The 16,507-nt window shown below is 37.8% G+C and overlaps 1 long non-coding RNA gene across 3 annotated transcripts; it reads right to left on the bottom strand.

Moving 5' to 3' along the window:
* Positions 1–8,735: 8,735 nt before the first annotated feature.
* LOC129348905 (uncharacterized) lies at positions 8,736–14,368 on the bottom strand. Of its 3 annotated transcripts, XR_008601650.1 has the most exons (4): positions 14,270–14,368; positions 11,127–11,227; positions 9,399–9,522; positions 9,120–9,335 (listed from the first exon to the last, which is right to left on the bottom strand). It is a non-coding gene; the product is annotated as an uncharacterized LOC129348905 (long non-coding RNA). The 3 variants fall into 3 exon arrangements; XR_008601651.1 differs by lacking the exon at positions 14,270–14,368 and adding an exon at positions 8,736–9,078 and having other exon boundaries at positions 9,178–9,335; positions 9,399–11,445; XR_008601649.1 differs by having other exon boundaries at positions 9,399–11,227.
* Between the last annotated feature and the right edge of the window lie 2,139 nt (positions 14,369–16,507).

Genomic DNA, 16,507 nt, shown 5'->3' with positions numbered 1-16,507 from the left:
AACAATTCACACATTATCAACTATCTTTCTGACTAAACTAAGATAAAAAGTGAAAAACTGCCTGATTCCTGCATCATGAATGTAAATCTTTTTGGTTTCTATGACAGTAAACTGAATTTATTTGGGTTTGACATTTTATAAACCAAATCAAGAAATTAGTTAGTGGAGAAAACATTCAACCAATTAATGGACAAAGAAAATGTGTTTTCCAACATATATGGCTGAATTACTCCAACATTACAAGATACATACAATTTTAATTCAATTTTATTTATATAACGCCAATTACAGGTCAAATTGTCTCAAGACGCTTTATTTTTATAATTTTTTCTCATATTTAAAATATGACAGTAAGAAATTTAAAGCTCTTGACTAATCCAATTTATTATTTGGTTTTTAAGAGACTAATGGACAATTAAAATAAGTTTCTCCACTAAAACTAATAAAAATGAGGTCAAATAGAAGGAACAGTTTTAAATACTGCAGTCCCACGACGACAAGAATAAAGTTTGTGAAGAAAAACTAAATCTGCTGGTGGATTCCATGAAAGTCCTAATAAATGATAATAAAGTGTGATACTAAAGGTTTGTGGTGCTAAATATGTCAAAGTAAAGATATGAAGTTGAACATGTGGATGGAGGTTGATAAAAGTTGACCTCCCTTCATTTCTCTGGAGCGACTCCATGGATTTTATGAATGGTGGTTGAAGACCTGCTTTTCTAGTCGTCTTCCTTCTAGTCGCTGTAAAAAGTCAGTACATTCTGGCCAACTTCAACATCTCTTCATGACAACTTGTTCTGCCTCCGACCTGGTGGAAACTCAAAAAACTGGGGAAAACCGGTGGAGACTGGAAGAACTCGAGGGGCGGGGGAAGGTGTGGTGGGTGGTGGACGGAGGTGGGGGAGTAGAGGGGGGAGGCCGCCACCCACCTCCCCGCCTACTCTCCGCCCTGACTCCACCCAGACTCCGCCTTGGCTCTGCCCATGTGGTCACTTCGGGAACTACGATGCCAAAGGGACGACGAAATTGTTTCTTTTCATCTGATCTATAGCTCAGTGAGTTAAGGATTTGCCTGTGGAGCTGCAGGTTGCTGGTTCAAGACCAGACCCTTCTTAAATTTTCTCAAAATATTGACAAAGACAAACAAAGAAAAAGGCCAGTGGTTGGTCTTGAACCTGCGACCTTCCAGTTGGTAGTCTGTCTTCTTTTCCCCTGAGCTACTCGCTCAGATACCAATTCTTCTTTTTTTGCGCATTTATCATCTATTTTTTGCCATTTTCAAGTTTGTTTTTTTTTAACTTGGGTCTCGACTCGACCGTTTTTCTCAGGAGGTTGGACTTCATCCTTTGTGCTGGAGGGTTGAACCCTCAGTTCCAAGACTTTCCAAAGCCTCCACACCTCCCGAGTCCTCAGGACCTGAGCTTCCACACAGTCTGAGGGCTGAAATTTTCTAAGTCCCACAGTAGTTCTCTGTTAGATTGAACTTTCAGACAGTCCAAGGACTGATATCTTCTAAGTTCCTGAGTAGTTCTCTGTTAGTTTGAACCTTCAGACAGTCTGAGGACTGAAGTTTTAAAAGTTTCTCAGTACTTCTCTGTTAGTTTGAACCTTCAGACAGTCTGAGGACTGAAGTTTTAAGAGTTTCTCAGTACTTCTCTGTTAGTTTGAACTTTCTGGTTAACAGAAGCCTTAAAACTTGTGACCATGAGTCTTGATTTCCAATCCAGCTTCAGCTCCAGAGACGGCAGGCGGGACGAGTCAACGGAGGCCGAGTGGACGAAGGCATGCAGCTGAGAAAAATCCAGAAAACAACAGAGGAGGAGTGCAGCGGCCCAGGGCCAGAACAAACAGAGTAGCATCGTATGTCTCTTAGAAAACATCATAGTATAGCCTTTGGTATGAAAAAACGCGATCATATACATCGTATATTGTACAAATAACAAGTCAAAGGAAAGAGACATACATTGTAGAATTGTAATTGTGGACTGACTGATTTACTGATTATCAGTATTTTATTTTTTACTGATTTATGGTGCTAAATACATTTAAAAATGGCGCTACTTTGACTCTGAATCTTAATCTACCTGTGGTCGCGCTGTCTTCTGGAGTGATTTGATTGGTTATACATCACGAATAAAACTCCTTTAACTTAACATCTGTAAACAAAAGAAAAACGTATCAACAAAGTTTCCTGTTAGAGTTTGTGTTCTTCTAAGTTTGACTCCAAGATTTTAAATACTTTCATTTACTGCAAATGAATATCGACTCCAAATGTTTCAGTAATAATCATTATCAGCTTTAAAAACCCACAAAACACCCCTCTATACTCGACCACACTTAGTACAGTCCAGTTCCCCCTTCTATAAATCTGCTTGGAATCCTCCACTTCCTGTTTGTCAAAGTGGCCTTCTACCTGGACAGGTTTTGTTGGAGCTCATGCAACAAACATTTTGGGTAACTGCACTTTAACATGGATGGATGACACTGAATTAGAGTCTGTTTTCATGAGACTGAGTTAAGATGTGTAGCTCTGTCATTAAATAGTAAATTATTTCCCAGAATTCACAGAGAAAAGTCTGAAATGTTTGTTAGGTTAGCGTCCCACATGTTCTTTGGCTCAGCTAAAGCTAACTCTCTCCAACTTGTGGATCTCTTGAGTTGCTTGTTGTTAAAATATCTTGCTCGAGGTGCTGAAGCTCAGAAAGTCTGAGATGTTTGTTCAAAATAAGCTCATTCTCAAGTCTTATCTGAACTGTCCTCTTTTGTTTGAACTTTCCCTAAACTTAGGAGTTAATGACAGAGCAGCACATCCAGACTCAGTCTCATTTATGTAGAGATTAAACTTCAATGTCATTCATTGATGTTAAAGTGCAATTTTTCAAATGCTTGTTGCACATGCTCCCGACCAAACCAGTCCAGGTGGAAGACGATGTGAAGCGAAAGCTCCAGAGGATGAATATCACACATTTACGCTGGAAATAAATGTCCTTTAATTTGACATTGTCATGCAAATGATGTTCAAATCTTTGTGTTTTGTTGATGTTGGTTTCTAAATGTTTTTTGACACTCGGCCCCAAAGATTAAAACCTTCTACGTCTCACAAGCTGCAACAATTCACACATTATCAACCTATCTTTCTGACTAAACTAAGATAAAAAGTGAAAAACTGCCTGATTCCTGCATCATGAATGTAAATCTTTTTGGTTTTTATGAGAGTAAACTGAATATATTTGGGTTTGACATTTTATAAACCAAAACAAGAAATGATTTAATGGAGAAAATAATCAACAGATTAATGGTCAAAGAAAATGTGTTTTCCAACATATATGGCTGAATTACTCCAACATTACAAGATACATACATTTTGAATTCAATTTCATTTTTATATTTTTTGTCATACTTAAAATATGACAAAGTAAGAAATTTCAGCCTCTTGACTAATCCAATTTATTATTTGGTTTTTAAGAGACTAATCGACAACTGAAATAACTTTCTCCACTAAAACTAATAAACATGAGGACAAATAGAAGTAACAGTTTTAAATACTGCAGTCCCACCATGACAAGAATAAAGTTTGTCAACAAAAACTAAATCTGCTGGTGGATTCCATTAAAGTCCTAATAAATGATAATAAAGTGTGATACTAAAGGTTTGTGGTGCTAAAAATGTCAAAGATATCAAGTTGAACATCTGGATGGAGGTTGATAAAAGTTGACCCTCCTTCATTTCTCTGGAGCCGACTCCATGGATTTTATGGATGGTGGTTAAAGACCTGCTCTTCTAGTCGTCGTCCTTCTAGTTGCTGTAAAAAGTCAGTCCATCCTGGCCGACTTCAACACCTCTTCATGACAACTTGTTCTGCCTCTGACCTCGTGGAAACTCCAGAAACTTGGGAAAACCCATCGAGACTCGAAGAACTCGTGGAGACTCGAAGAACTCGTCGGGCGGGGGAAGGTGTGGTGGGCGGTGTGGGGAGGTGGGGGAGTAGAGGGGGGAGGCCGCCACCCACCTCCCCGCCTACTCTCCGCCCTGACTCCACCCAGACCCCACCCAGACTCCGCCCATGTGGTCACTTCAGGAACTACGATGCCAAAGGGACGACGAATTTATTTCTTTTCATCTGATCTGTAGCTCAGTGAGTTAAGGATTTGCCTATGGAGCTGCAGGTCGCTGGTTCAAGACCAGACCCTTCTTAAACTTTAGCAAAATTCTGACAAAGACAAAGAAAGAAAATTGCCGGTGGTGGGTCTCGAACCTGCGACCTTCCACTTGGTAGCCCTCTTCTTATCCTCCTGAGCTATCCGCTCAGATACTATTTCTTCTTTTTTTTGCGCATTTATCATCTATTTTTTGTCGTTTTCGAGTTTTTTTTTTAACTTGAGTCTCGACTCGACCGTTTTTCTCAGGAGGCTGGACTTCAGCCTTTGTGCTGGAGGGTGGAACCCTCACTTCCAAGACTTTCCAAAGCCTCCACATCTCCCGAGTCCTCCGGACCTGAGCTTTCACACAGTCTGAGGGCTGAAATTTTCTAAGTCCCACAGTAGTTCTCTGTTAGATTGAACCTTCAGACAGTCCAAGGACTGAAATCTTAGAAGTTCTTGAGTAGTTCTCTGTTAGTTTGAACCTTCAGACAGTCTGAGGACTGAAGTTTTAAAAGTATCTCAGTACTTCTCTGTTAGTTTGAACCTTCAGACACTCTGAGGACTGAAGTTTTAAAAGTTTCTCAGTACTTCTCTGTTAGTTTGAACTTTATGGTTAACAGAAGCCTTAAAACTTGTGACCATGAGTCTTGATTTCACATTTAGACCATCCATCTGAGTTCTTCTCAGACCTTCACCTGTGGGTTTTTTAGAAATCCTCAACAAACTTTGATTCTCTTCACTGAACAGTAAAGTTTGTGGAGATCAGAAGGTAACATTAGTTTGATAAATGCCTTCAACTACTAGTAGACTTTATCTGGAAAGCAGTTTTCTGTAATCAGTTCTTAGTAAATCTATCCACAATCAAACCAAGAACATAGAAAGAGGAAATGTTCGAAGAAACAACTTGATGTTTTCGTTTCAGACTAGAAAACGCTTTAAGATCTTTATCTGTTTTTGCTCTGTTTGGTCGTTTTATTGTCTCTTTTGTTTGATTTGATCTTCTAAAGTCTAACTAGTGTCTTTTCAAATGTTTTGTCTTTAGTTTGATTCTTCTTAAATGTTTAGTTTTGCTCTTTTCTTACCTTTTATTCTTTTCTAATGTCTGATTTGATTTCCAAATGTTTTGTCTTTTTAACATTTGTTTTTTCAAATGTTTTATCGGCTTGTTTGAAAACTTTCCTTTTCTTTCCTAATGTTAAATTTCTTGATTAAATCTTCAAGGTTTTCTTTTTAAATGTTTTACCACCTTTTAATGTTTAATTTTCTTTTTAAATGCTTCATTGTATTTCTGTTTAATTCCTATTTATTTAAGTTTTGTTTTCAAGTTTTAATTTTCTAATTAAACATTTAATTTTTTAATTAAATGTTTTGTCTTTTTAAATGTTTAATATTCTAATTAAATGTTTATTATTTTTTTAAATATTTAATACTCTTCTTGTTTAATTGTATTTTTTAAATGTTTAGCTATCTAAAATATTTCATCTTTAATGTTTATTTTTGTTTTAAAAACTGTTTAATTTCATAATTACATGTTTTGTATCTTGTTTAATTATCTAATTAAAGATTTTGTCTGTTTAATGTAATTTAATTGTATTTAATGTTTAATTTTCTTTTTAAAAGTCTTATTGTATTAAATGCTTTTATCCTTTGATTTAATTGCTTTTTTAATGTAGTTTATTTCTTTAATCTTTTTTTTCTGTCAGGATTTTAACCCCAACCTTAAAAATGAAACAAACCCTTAAATCACAATGAAAATACTTCTGTTGTCACAATCATGAGTTAGTCAATTATTCAGTTTATCACTTCAGCTTTATTTGTTTAACACCTTTCACACAGATGACAAAACTAAACAAGCAAAGAGAAAAAACTGCTAAAACTATGATTAAAACTCAAAAACATATTAAAAAAAAACCAAACATTTAACATGGTAATAAAATGTGTTGTGTCCAGGGGATGGAGGAAGTTTATTGAAGTCTTCATGGGCTCACATGGGAAATCATTTAAAATATAAACTTGATATTCAGTCTAAGGAAACTGGAAACTGCAGAGCGACAGAAGAACCAACAATATCTCCTGTTTTCTCCTTTAATGAGTCAACTCTTCTTGTGCTTTCAGACCAAAGAACTACAGACTCTTCACAACCTGCTCAAACTCTTGGTACAGGAACTCACCACACGGGTCAAGAAGGTTTCCTTCTCCTCATTTCTACTCTGAAGCTCACCTTCTCAAACTGCTGGCAAATGTTTCTGCTGCTCTAAAGTCTGGTCTCCAGAACTTCCTAAAAACTCTCAAAGGCTCTTCTGCTGCAGGTTGCTTTGTAGAACTGTTCCAGAAAACCTCACTAAACCACACGGAGGGGCCTCAAGATAGTCGTCCAAATGAAACCGTACAAAAACCAAACTAACACAACCCAAACACTAAAGTCTCCTGCAGCCTACCAGAGAACCTCTGAGAACAGAGAATCAGGACAGGAACTCTTACCTTTTGGACAACCAGTGTTGGGTCTCAAACAAGAATACAGAATGTGTCTGACCAAAAACCTCTAAAGACTCACTACAGCCAAGATAAAGACACAACTCAGCTGCACCAAATCCACTAATCACTGCACACATTAGCACCATGTGCTAACTGTGGATAAAGAACCACATTTACCAAGACAACTATTCAGCACAAAGCCCTAAAACACACCAAGAAACACATTAAAGCCGATTTTACTGCTGAAAGCTGCAAGCCAACGCCTAAAGAACAAACTAAAGCAACGAAGCCAAACCCAGTTCAGTGGTGAAGAGAAACAGAGGAAATGTTTGACTGCAGCTAAATAAAGCAGGAAGACACTGAGCTGCTCAGGTGTTCCTGATAACACCAAGCAGCCACCTGGACAGCCAATAGGAACACAGCTTACTGGAAGTCCAGAGGGCTGGGTTAGTGAAGGAAATTTAGTTTAAAGTTGAAGCAGAAAGTTAACAAAGAAAATTGAAAACCACCTTCTGATCCCTGAAATCTCTGAGTTTTCACACAAAGAACACCTGAACATGTCAAACTGGTTTCATAGTAGAACCATCATTGTAAAAACGTCATAGTATGGTGTGTTGCTCAAAAAACATTACGACCCAGCTGTCTAGGGTCGCCGAGGAGCAACACAAAAACAGGACAAAGGCTGGTTTCCAGGGGGTTAGGAGGATATATATTTGAATGAGTAAGTTTACAACTGAGCAGAAAAATCACAAAGTCTGTCTTTAGTTCAGCTGAAAATATTAGTTTTTGTCTTTTTTATTGACCAAACTTTTCAGGAAGTAGATGAAAAATAATTAAAGCTCTCGGGTAGAAGTCCAACTTAATTTGGATGCTTGTGGAGAGTTTAATCTTAGAGTTTGTAAAGCTGTTGAGTTTTTACAGTCACATGGATTGTTTTGACATTTAATAACCGAGTCCTGAAATAAAATTACAGTTGTGGATTTCTGTCATTTAGTCTGGACTAAACAAATAACAGCAGCATTAATCTCAAACGTCATTATGAGGAGTCTGGATTGAGGTTTCTCACTTGATAATGATCATAACATGAAATTTAGGTTGATTTAAAGGAAAATTCCACCTTAAATCTTTGAATGTTGACCTAAAAGGTTGGTTTCAGGAAGTATTCCACCTACAAGGTCCTCACTCATCGACCTTAAAGGAACATTCCACCAAAAATCCTCAGACATGCACCTAAAATGTTGGTTTAATCGAATATTCCATCCAAAATCCTCAAAGAGACCTGAGGGGCTGGTTAAAAGGAATATTCCACCTAAAACCTCAAATATAGACCCGAAAGGGTGGTTTAGAAAAAATCCTTCAATGTAGACCAAAAAGTTAGTATGGAGGAATATTCCACCTGAAATGCAGACCTAAGAAGTTGGTTTGGAAGAATATACCATCCTAAACATCCTTAAACGTAGACTAAAAGACAGTTTGGAAGAAAATTCAACCTAAAATCCTCCAATGTAGACCTAAAAGGTGAGTTTAATGGTATATTCCACCTAAAATTCACTACTGTAGGCCTTGGAGGTTGGTCTGATGGTATATTCCACCCAACATCCTTGAACATAAACTTAAAAAGCTCGCGCAAAGGAATATTCCACCGAAAATCCTTCAATGTAGACCAAAAAATCTTGGTGTAAATGAGTATTCCACCTTAAATGTAGACCTAAAGGATGGTTTGGAGTAATATTCTACTCTAAATTTTCCAATGTAGACCTGAAAGGTTGATCTGATGGTATATTCTACCCAACATCCTGGAACATTTGCCTAACAGGTTGGTTTAATGGTATATTCCCAGAAGAACCCTTGAACATCGGGCTTAATGGTATATTCCACCCAAAATACTTGTACATATACCAAGAAGTCAGTGTAAAGGAAATGTAGACCTAAAAGGATTGTTTAAAGGAATATTTAAACAACTATTTTCATTATTTAATAATCTGTTATCAGTCAGAACCCTGGCAAACTTAGTTTCATCATTTTTTTAGTGGAAGTCACAAATAAAGGAGCTCTTGGTTTTTCCCAGCGTTACTGAGTCCAAAGCTACTGTTTCAACACAGACACGTTCACATGCATCCACAAACCTCTCAGCACTCAAACATCCACAGACAGGAGGCCGGCTGGGCCGAGGCTCGGCGGCGTCCTCAGACCCACGAGTCGGGGAGTCGGTGAACTTGTTGGTCCGGTTTGAAGGCCTCCGTGTGGTCCAGTAGAAGTCCACGTAGTCGGTGTTGGCTTTGAACCGCAGCGACTGGCCTCCATCAGGTGGACCGGCTCGTCCTCGTAGGGCTCCTCCTGTTGCCTTGAGGGGACCACAGGAACATTCAGTAGCTGTTGGAGTTCTTCCTGTCAGGCTCGTAGTAGAACGGCTCTGAAGAATCTTGTACTTGTCTTATCTGGAACAATCTAACAGCCTAAACTGTTAACAGCGGTGTAAAGAAGCAAACACACAGGCATAGATTAGGACTCAATCTAGATTTATTTTAGAAAACAAATCAACTTAGAGGCATTTGTTCACACGTGGCTGAATAGGAGGCCGTCCAATCAGATTTGAGGTCTTCACTCTGTAGGTTGGTTGTTCGGTGAGACTCTTGGACCTCCATCAGCTGACGTGGATGTTTGATGGTCTTCCTCTCTAGTGCCAGATGATTCATCCATGAATTCAGCAGCTACAGACTGAAATGAAGCTCATGCTGCCGTTATTGAATTCCTGTTCCAGATCAAATGTTCAGAGTCCACCTTGAATGCAGCCGTCTGCTGTCTGATAGTTTTTCTCATTCTAGTCTTCAATAAAGTCTTTTTCCTCATGTCAGGATGTGGTGAGACTCTTTCTCAGTCTCTGCAGACGTCCCTCATTGTGCATCTCCAGAGAAGAAACAGAAAAACTAATCACTGCTTCAGCATCACAAACGCTCTCCAGCATTGAGAGTGTTTTAGGAATTAATTCATTGTGTTGTGAACTTTGAAGGAGCAGAAACTTTATAGCTGTCAAAGATATGAGCTCCAATTCTGGATGTTTTAGGAAATGAAGTTCATCAAATGAACACTCAATTTTTGCTGATAACGCTTATTAAATTACTGAAGAAATCCAACATAAAAACCTGTAAACTCTCAGGCAGCTTTTGTTAAAGTTTGTCTATAATTCTATCATCATGTTCTGGAACCAGGACTCTGCAGAAGTTCCTTCTAACAGATACTTGCGTGTTTCTATTTAAGGCCTCAGGTTTGAATGTACAGCAGAGGATTAGAAAGGAGTGATTTTAATATTTAAATCAGTCCAGTAAATGTTTGGCGTGAAAATGATTAAAATTTTGATTTAGATAGATTTGTGTCAAATAATATTGTACAGTCTCACTTAAATATATCCAAATGAGTTCAGTGTATTTACATTTTATAGAATATTTGATTTCTTAATCTCAATACTGTAGGGTCTGACCCTAAATATTATAATAATGATGTCAATTTAAATAATATTTTAGTGCAGAGTCATAAACTTTAATCAGCTAAACTTACATAATAAATATCACTGTACAATCTTAACCTGAACATTCATATTATTGAGGTAAATTTCCATAAATCATGATATTCTAGGGTCTTAACTGGAATATTTCTAACATTAATCTTTTTGTATTGTGCTGATAAACAACAATAACCCGAATATTTGTTGTCTGTGATTGTGAGACTAAATTCCTCCACATTCTGGAACTGGACTGAATTTACCAAAATGGAAACATGGACAGAATTTAACACTGATGTATCCATGGCAACGCTAACGTTTCTGCTTCTTACCAAAGTTCACAACACAAGTAAAGATTTTAATGTAAAACTTCAGGGATGACTGCTGACCATAAGTATTCTGATCAATACTTCATGATCAATATCAGGACAGATGTTACAACTCCAGCTGTTGCATTAGACTGCAGTTATTCACAGAGAAATTAAAACATCACATTCCTCATAAAAACTAGATGGGACTTTTATTAAATAAAGTGTTGGTGAATAAACAGTGTAAAAAGTGCAAAGCAGCTCCATTAAATCAGGAGATGTGACACTTCCACAGCATGGATCACCATCTGCTGTGTTGATTCATAGCTGAATGTCAGAATGAACTGAGATAAAAAAAAAAAAGCTGCTTTGAGCTGCAACATTACGGTCTGACAATCCAACACCATCACAGTTTTCATCTGGTTGTTTTGCTTCAACATGCTGTGAAGTTCAGTTTTTACCTGAATTAATACAAAGATTCTATTTTCAACCAAGACTGGAATAAAAATTAGAATGTTATGAGGTTATTAATGCAACTAAATCCTTTCAGATGGAAGGATTTACTTCTAAGTTCTAATTCAAGTTTCAGTTGGAGCACATTGCATTCACAAAGAAAAACAGCGAAACCTTCATAGCAACATTTAATAAACCTAAAGCTTCCCTGTTGCCACATTGGTGGAGTTTGTTACTGAGCATCTGAACCTTAAATCCAGTGAGACGACCATCTTCAGTCGAGGCCAGTCAGAGAACTTCAAGACCTTCCATCAGCTGGACCAGATGTGGCATCATCTCCCTCTGAACATCTGGATGACAGGAGAAAAGACAGAAATCAAACACAGATCACAGAAATACAATTTATTCACTTTCATCATTTTATAAAAGTAGCATGAACTTTATTAAAACTTGACAATATCAGTAATGAAAGTAAATGTTTTTATCTCGTGTTGAAGCTAAATTTAAAGTCAATTTTAATGACAGTTTATCCTGAGAGGAGTGAGAATGGAGCTTTTCTTTCCTTTTTAGAATATTCCTTCAAAAATATTCTGTTTATTTTTGGCTTTAGAAGCATTTTTCTTTACTTATTTATTTTTAGATACCTCTTCTATTATCCCTTTGATGCATAACCTGGGTCAAAAGTGACCCAAATCCAATGGAAAATGTGTATCTCCTCATGTGGTCTACGCATCAAAGGGTTAAAACATATTGCTAAAACAAGAACTGCAAACCTTCTCAACCATCTCTCAGGCTGCAAAATTCCAACTGCAACCAAGAATTATCTGATGTAGTTATTATTATTATCTTTACTGAACCAGCCCTGGAATTAATAAAAATCTGTATATGGATATGATTTTCTCTGATGGGACCACTATGGAAGCCGTAGTAACAATTAACTATCCTTTGAAGGAAAAGAATAGGTCTTCTTCAGGTGGAATAAAAAAATGCTCTCCCTTAAAAAAATTAAAAATGCATACAATAAAGTAAATCTCTTCTGCACTGCACACATACTACACTTTTGTATAACTCTGGATGTCAGAGTAAAGGCAGACAGATCCACCAATCAGCCACAACATTCTGACCACTGACAGGTGAAGAGAACAACATCCATCATCTTGTTCTAATGCAGTGTTTCTCAAATAGTGGGGCGCGCCCCCCTGGGGGGGCACAGAGGCATGTCAGGGGGGGCGCGGGCGACTGGGAGGAAAAGGTCCTTCAACATGGAACTAGTTAGCTGAACTATTGTTTTAACGTCGGCCTGTTTTTCGCGGCGTACAACAATACTGAAATTGTGCTGGCCCCATAGACTGTATATGCCATAGATATAAAAATATATATATATATTAATAATAATAATGATCTTCTATATATATCTATGGTATATGCACTGGCCGTTCAGACTCTGAAGTACAGACTCCTGAGAACGGGAGAACGCATCGTTAATGTGCAGTTGGAACACCAGCGTACTCGATCACGTCACATACTCAGCTCATCTCCTCCGATTATTTTTACCAGCAATGTCAAACATACGGCCTGTGGGCCAAAACCGGCCCACCAGACGGTCCATTTCGGCCCGCGGGACGACTTTACAAATGATAAAAATTACAACAACATTAACTGTAAATTTGTAAAGCTGTAAATTTAAAATAATTTCTAGAACTTGACAAGTTGTTCTGATCATGAAGTAAAATACTAGATTGTTCAGTTGCAGATACCTGTGACTGAATGTTTTGTGTTTTTATAGATAAACTGTTATCTGGCAGCTACAATGCATGTGTAAATGATGAACTGAGGCATAATAGGCTACTGTTGAAACTGAACTTGTTTTCCTTAAGAAATTTCAGGTTCATAATATTTTGTAAAAAGATAGTTCATTAAATGTGAATATTGTCAGAATGTACTTTTCTGAACTAAAACAAAGGGGAAAAGTTGGAGCTGTGGTTATTAATAGGTTATTATGCTGTGATTTTACTGGTGGGGCCCACTGGAGATCAGATTGGGTTTATGTGGTCCCTGGACTAAAATGAGTTTGACACCCCTGATCTTTACTGTGAAAAACAACAAAATGGAATCAGATAAAATAACACAGCCCTGAATATTCATGTTTTCACAGTTTTTTTATATATATATAAATATATATATATATATATATATATATATATATATATATATATATACACACACACACACACACACACACACACACACAAAGTTATTGAGGGGGCACAAAAGTTTTTTTGTCCTCCAAAGGGGGGCCCAACAGAAAAAATTTGAGAACCACTGTTCTAATGCAACCTTCTGCTGGGAAACCTTGACGTTCATGTGGATGTTTGACATGTACCACCACCTAAACACTGCAGGACAAACAACCCCCTAGTCTCCATGGCAACAGCAGTCCTTGATGCCAGCTGCCTCCCTCAGCAGGACAAACAAACTGCTCAGGAGTGGTCCGAGGAACACGACAGAGCTAAGCTGTTCACCTGGGTTCCACACTCCCCACATCCAGATCTGATTGAGCATCTGTGGGATGGTCCAGGATCAGCCTGGTCTAGGTAGGACCCACCCTGGAACCCACAGGATCCACAGAATCCACAGGACATCCCCAGAGGTTCTGATGAACCACTGGGTCAGAGGAGTTTTAGCAGCATAAAGGGACCAACACAGTATTAGTCAGGTGGTCAGAATGTTATACTGTTATATTGTCATGCTGATTATATGATCAGTAAATGTTACCATCAATTATAACGCCCACATTAATCAGGAAAAAAAACAAACTATCAGTTCATTCAGAAACTGTGGGGTTAAACCTAAAAACACAGACCTCACCAGCAGTTTGTTTCAAAGCAGAACACCAGCTGGTTTTCACTAAAGAAGCTTTCAGAGCAACAATTAAATGACAGTTTTGTTCTCATTAAGTTCAGAGTCAGCCAAAATAATGTACACACATCAGGAAAAGAAAAACTTTTATAAATATTTCATTTGTATAAGTACTTCTATACATATAGATTCCTCTTTCTAAGTTTGATCAAATCACGATAACTCTGTGTCCTGTTGTACGATGTTTTCCCAACAGATGGCGCTACCCTCATGAATGGAGCATCAACAAGTGACGTCTACAACAGAACAGAAATGTCTGGAAGCCAGTGGCCACCACTTTGAGCACCTCTTGTAATTGTAGAGGCCAAAGATAACTTTTATTAATTTCGTGATGTCTGAATAAATTTGGTATTGAAATATTTATGAAAGTTTTTCTTTTCCTGATGTGTGTCAACATTATTTTGGCTGACTCTGTATAATGGGCTTCTGACAGGTCACCAGGCAACATCTTTTTATAATAATGACAAACATACCTGCATTCTACAGGAGTGATCTTCCTCATGTGCAGGTAAAGATGTGTGAGGAGCTTAGAGATGACAGGAGCAGGAGTCACCCTCACTAATGCAACTTCCACCTAGAAAACAGAAAGACCACAAACAAACACACTGATATACTCTCAAACGTTCAACCTCACAGCCTCAAAATATCTGTTTAGGAAGTGTTGTGTTCCTAAATTCTGCTGAAAGCATTGACAGACATTCTCTTACAAGGTTGTGTAAAAAGCAGCCTGTCCTCTGAGCTACTGAGAAATCTTCCTGAACAAAGTTTCTACGTGTAAATCAGCTCAACAAAAACTAAAGCCTCAGTCAGAGATAACAGGTATCGCAAATTATACACAACTTTCTTTGTTAACTCAGCCTTTGTGCTTCAACCTCACATAAAAAGGGGAGTTTAACTCGTCAGGTGACTGAAAATGAACGGCTTGTGCAGTTCTAGATCCAAAAGGAGGATGTTTCAACTCATGTTTTACTACAAATACATGCAGTAATAAATAAATACAATGGCTGGTTGTTAGTTTATTCACTATTAATGTCATTTTATATACTGTATTGAACTTGAGCAGTGGAAGAGAGAAGGAATTTAATGAAATTATGGAGATTCAGAGAGGTAATGTTGCGCAATGTTAAGCGTGGTTTAATTCAAACCAGCTGAATGTTAAACTTCAGTGCAGCTGAACGGATTTCAGTTAACCTTCAAGTAAAATAACTTTTTAAAAAGCTAATATACACAGCAGAGAAATACAGGCTGAGAAGGTCATTTTAATAATGAGGACAGCTGCGGCAGCAACTAACTCAGGTGTTCAGCGGTAAGTTAGCCACCTGTGTTAATTAGCCCGCTAGCTAACTTAGCCGCTTAGCTTGCTAACGCGTCCGGACCAACTGCTCAAATACGACAAAACACAACTCTTCACAAGTCGCTGACTTAACGTACAACAAAACAACGCTACTAGTTAGACGTATTTATCTTCTTACCGTGTTTTACCCCAAAAACAAAGTTAGAGATGTTAGGAGATGTGCCGAGGTTTTGAAGCGTGTTTCGAGTAACGGAGTGGGCATTTCCACGAAGCGGTATCGAGACTTGCTTCCTTTAGAGGAGGAGCCAAAAATGATGACGTCTGAAGCCTCGCTGCCTGCCTGAATCACGTGACTGCTTGGGAAAGCGGTTCAGATTTTGCCGTGAGGTTTGACAGCAATATAAACCCCTCAGGCTCCGTTCATAACGTGGGTTTTTGATAGAGAGTTGCGGTCAGCTGAGAGTTTGGATAGTTTAGACAGAGTTTTCATGGTTTGAATACTAGAGTTTGGATAGCGTTTATATAGTTTGGAGAGTTGAGAGAGAGAGATAGTTTGGAGATTTAGGAGAATGAGGAGAGAAGAATAAGTGATAGGATGGAGCCAGCTAGGAAGAGGAGGATTTTCCTAAAGTGACAGAAAGACATTATTACACAATCTGCCACATTATATGATACTATCATTTTTTGGAAAATTTACACACACAGAATACATGAAAATATATTTTATTATACACATATGTGATAATTTATCTACAGAAATTATTTGGTCATACATTTTTTTTATTTCATAGTCATTCCCAACAGTCATAACAGACAAAAATTCAATGCATCACACATTATGTGGTTCAGCTACAGCTGCCTGTGACTATACACCTGGCCAGTCGGTGGTTTTGTGTGCTCATGAAGCTTCAAGAAATGAACCCTTTCTCGAACCAGCTGGCTCAAGTGGTTCAATGCCTCATGAAGCTTCATCTCACCATCACTAAACAAAGTCAACAGCAGCCAGAGATGCTATCAGACGTGCTGACCATAGACATATATAGAAGACTAGTACGCTATATAGATCTATGGTCTGACCAATCACTGCTCTCTGGCTCTCAGTCAGTCTGACCAACCGCTGCTCTCTGGCTCCGCCCTCTGAGAATCTTCTTGTCGTTTGGCTCCACACTTGCTAATGACCACTTCTGGTCTCAGAAAATGAAAAAACTGACCTTTTTTTCGTTTTTGTCTCTTACTGATTTTATGTTTTTGTTATTCTAAATACAAATGAAAATCAAAGCATTTTAAAAATTTTCTATATCCCTCTTTGATCATGAAAAGGAAAAACGCCTTGTATTTCAATTTTAATTTTAGTATTTTAAAACAAAAATCAAATAATCACTTGTTTTTTGTTTTTCAATAACCATTTCAGAACGGA

Source organism: Amphiprion ocellaris, chromosome 5 (genome assembly GCF_022539595.1).
Source record: "Amphiprion ocellaris isolate individual 3 ecotype Okinawa chromosome 5, ASM2253959v1, whole genome shotgun sequence".
In the NCBI taxonomy this organism is placed as follows: domain Eukaryota; kingdom Metazoa; phylum Chordata; class Actinopteri; family Pomacentridae; genus Amphiprion; species Amphiprion ocellaris.
Note: the sequence above shows the minus strand (reverse complement) of the source record. Positions and strands in the feature narration are given on the sequence as shown.